Source organism: Echiichthys vipera (assembly GCF_963691815.1).
Source record: "Echiichthys vipera genome assembly, chromosome: 19".
NCBI lineage: Eukaryota > Metazoa > Chordata > Actinopteri > Perciformes > Trachinidae > Echiichthys > Echiichthys vipera.
In genome coordinates this window covers 26,262,017-26,266,400 of record NC_139844.1, presented here as the reverse complement: position 1 = coordinate 26,266,400, position 4,384 = coordinate 26,262,017, and positions in this window count along the sequence as shown.

Sequence of the window (4,384 nt, the reverse complement as noted above, 5' to 3'; positions counted from 1 at the left end):
CCTCGGTTTGGCTCATACCTTAGACTTCTACTCCACCACCTTAAATTAAGTAATATAGTCCTGAAGCACATGTACTTGAAAGCTACGGCTACCAGAAACTTTCCAGATTAGGATTCTGTATGCAAAATGTAAGATGATGTTATGAATGATGGTTGCAACAAACAGTTATTCTCTGTTGATTAATGGACCAGTCATTTCCTTAATGAATCAATTACTTATTTGTTCTATTAAACGTCTGAGAATAGTGAAAAATGTCCAGCACAGTTTCCCAGAGCCAGCGGTTTATGTCAAACGTCTTCTTCTGTCTGACCCAAAAGACCCAAAAGGTATTCACTTGATATAAAACAGAACATTAGGTGATTATGCTTCTGTACTTTATATAAAGTAACTTTTTAAATGAAGGAATTTAACTATTTTCACATTGTCATATCGCTACTTTTAAGCAACCAAAGGATCTGATCTGATCTAAACTGATGCTGAGCTTGAGTAAATTCACTGTCACAGTGAACAATGAGCTGTAGGCCGACTGCACCGCAACTGGTCAGCTCTAACGACCCTAGAAACCCAGTTAGCGACAAGAAAATTAGTTAAAACCGTTAAATTTCATGGATACATGGCTCAAATACTTAGCTACACCACGTGGATGAACTTTCAAAGAACTTGAAATTAGGGATTGGATACTGATATATATGTTTATTTCATTTTTACTTTCTTTGTGACCAGGGAGATGTGCAAAGTAAGAATTTCATTGTGCAGTGGGAGGTTTGTCTAAACTGAACATACGACAGTAAACATCTTGAATCTTGTATCTTGAATATCGAGCCAATACCAGATATGTGGGCGGATCCCTGGATAACAGGTTTGATCTTAAATGATTTGCTTTAAACAATTGCAAAAAAAGTTACGGTTCGGATAATTAGCTACACATATAGCTAATTAGCTACACAAATAGCTAATAGCTACAGTTAAATAATTCCCCAGTCTGGGATCATTAAAGTAATTCTATTCTATTCTAAAACACGTGGATGAACTTTATAAGCAATTGAAATTAGGGATTGGATACTGATATCAGATATTGAGTCAATACTATATATGTGGGTGGATCCCTGGATCAGGTATGGGTGGCAATAGGGTAAAGCTATTGGATTTAATTATATGTTTATATACTTAAAACATTAAAAAGTGGACGGTTTAAGTGTTGATCAATGTGTTATTGATGCTGATAAACTGTACGCTGCGTATTGTTGTTTATTGTATAAACCTGCGTTTAACCGCGATGTCTGTTGCACTCTGTCACATTTAGTTATTGTTTGATTTATTTGATGTTAGCTTTATTTTGATTTGATTCATATGTTTATGCTTATTGTCACTCTGATCCTTTCCCACCTTTGTGTTGAAACTGTTGCACAATAATTTCCCTCGGGATAAATAAAGATCCTTCAATCTTGAATCTTGAATAAACCCGTTAGAATTACCTCACTTATCTTAAATTGCATTTAAATGGTATTATGCAAAGTCCTGGTGCATGCGTTATCATATTATTGATAGATATAATTTCGGTAACCTTGTATTTATGCATTGATTGTTACATTTTGCTCTAAAAGGTTGAAAAAAGCGATCTTTTAGTCAAGCACGCTGCTACGAAATAACGAACCCAGCACTGTAGTTAGGTGCACAACTCATTCAGAACGGAGCACGTCGGATAAGAAACCAATCCTGTAAACACGTTCGAGTAGCGGTGGAATAAGAATCAGCTAAAAGAAAATAGTGAATAATTATGAATTCATTAGGTGAATGAAATGTCAGAGGTTATACGGTGATGCTGCTCAGGTATGTGCTCTTACTCTCTGTACGTTGCAGTGTTTAGTCGTTAATCACATCCATTGGCAGCCATGCTCCAGGACCTGCTGGCAGTGTGTTAAGTAAAACCTGTGAATCGAGCAGCTTTGTAAATAAAGTGCGTTCAGGGAAACCGTTCCATGACTGTTTTTCTTTCTTTCTTTAAAAGCTTTTGATCGTAGAGATGTCATTATTTCCCAAGACGCGTGCCGTGTTTACCTGCGAGGAGCAACGCAACTCTTCACACCCGTTTAAATAACGAGGCCATCGCAAAAGATGTGAGCGGTAATTGTTACTGCTTCACCTCCGACATATTTAAAGTTATTGGTGGAAACGTTAACAATTATTTTAAATTGCTTTCTGCAGGAAAAGAAAGAGCAGGTGGCAGATTTCAGAGTGTAAACCGGCCCCAAACAACCCCCCCAGAGAGGGTGTGAATGCACTCTTTCATTATTCCTTTTTTAAAATATATAATAATGTGTACCCGACCTTTTATTAAGTGTCTTCTGTAGGCCGACTGTTAAAGTGCTCGCCCTGTTGAAAACTCTGCATCATGCGGGTTTGTCACCCCAAAGGTTGACAAGAAAAGTGCACAAGGTCAGAGGCAGACACGGTGAACAACAGGCAGTGAACTAGAAAGAAACATGGCGCCCATGAATAATGCATGTGTAAAAAGGTTTATCTAATAGCGCTCTTAAAACTTTTAAAACATGCCTTCAGCGGAGATACTCTACGCAAAGAGACCTCTTTCCTCACGGACGGCAGTCGTCCTCAAACTCCGCTTTAGAGAAACAACACTGATTTGTTTCATTGTTTTTGTGGTGGTTAAGAATCTTAACGGCCCCCACTACAATGTGAGACGTGCATTATAGTGATTTGGAGATGTGTCGTTGGAGTTACGGCTTTGGAAAAGATTAGTTCCTTTTCTTTTTTTTTACTTACACTTTTTAAAGACAGACATAGCCACACAATCCCCACCTACACACCCACACACACACACACTTACACGCACACGATTTAAAGAGAGACACTTACCGTGGTTGGACGCTTGGTGGTCACAGCGGGGTCAGAGAAGCACAGAGACAGAGCGCGACCTCATGCCATTACACTCACATCCCAGCCCGGCTCCCAGACACGAGGACGAGACCGACGGGGCTCGTTAACTTGAAAGCGCGGACGGAGGGCTGCGGGTTCGCCTGAGTGTGTCAAGAGTAAAACTGCAGGCACCAGTCAGTCAGGCCACCGAGAGACAGCGTGTGAGGAGCAAAATGAGACCAAAGCAGAGAGAATTCAAAGACTCCAGCAGTCACTTCTTCCTCTTCCTCCTTGCTTTCTCTGGTGTAACTTTACCCCCGAGGAGAGCCGGCGAGCAGACACACAGAACCAGTTCCAGACCCGTACTGCACAAACAGCCGCCTCTCCCCCTTCTCTCTCGGTTTTCTCTTCTCTCTCTGTTTTTCGGTATCATTTAACTCTTGATTCCATGGCCCGGCGATGAGCTCACCGCGGGCTCAGGTTTCAGCGTCTTAACCGGAATGCGAGGGCAGCAGCACAGAGAGGCAGAGGTGCCGGGGAGGTCAAAGGCTACCGGGGTAGTGTGGAGGGAACAGAGAGGAGAGGGATGTCGTCCGGGGGAGTTCCAGTGGAGGGATATCTGAGGGGCCTGGAGAGCCGAGAACAAAACAGGAGTTACAGGGGTCACGGGTTACGGATGTTGTGGGGCCAGGCAACATTTGACAGCTCTGGAGGCTATGGACTCGAGGACACGGAGTACATTTACACGCTCAAAGACACACACACGCACACACACACACAAACACACACAAAGACACACACACACACACACACACAAGTGCCAGATTTATTGCTCACTTAGAGAGCGGGGTGTTTTCCTGAGGGAGAAAAGCTTTTATTTTTCTTTTGTGTCGTTTTTACATTTCAGCAATCCTGGGTCAAAGATATGAATAATACAAATAAAACACATGCATAACTAAAGAGGGCTTCAATCAAAGGCATACTAATACTCATATTTTCCCAGCACACATTTGGTCCAGTGTTACAAGCTGCTTCATGACAATAGAAATTATGATAATTAGACGAATACAATTACGTGAGAAAAGAGGAAATACATGGGTTCTTAATAAGTTCTTGCATCGAGTAAGTTAATCTTAACTTAATCAACAACACTACAAGCAATGGTGGTTCTGAACTGACAATCGTTGCACAGTTTGAAGGAAACGGCTACTAGCCTAGCGCTGTGTCAGAAGCTTCACAATTTCAGATTAGTTTTAAGAAAACGAATAATTTTCTTATTCTTAGAATTCATTTTAATTTCATGTCCTTTTAAAGACGTCTTTTCTCTTCTTTCATGCTGTAATGTCACTTTTCACAACACTGCAGTTGTCACTAAGTTGTTCCCCTCGCTAGCTAACATTACTGTAGCTAGCAACAACAACAACAACAACACTGTGTGACTATGAAACGTTTTTATTTCATAGTTTAGTGTCTTTCTCTGTGGAACATTTGAAAAACATCATGACCCTGC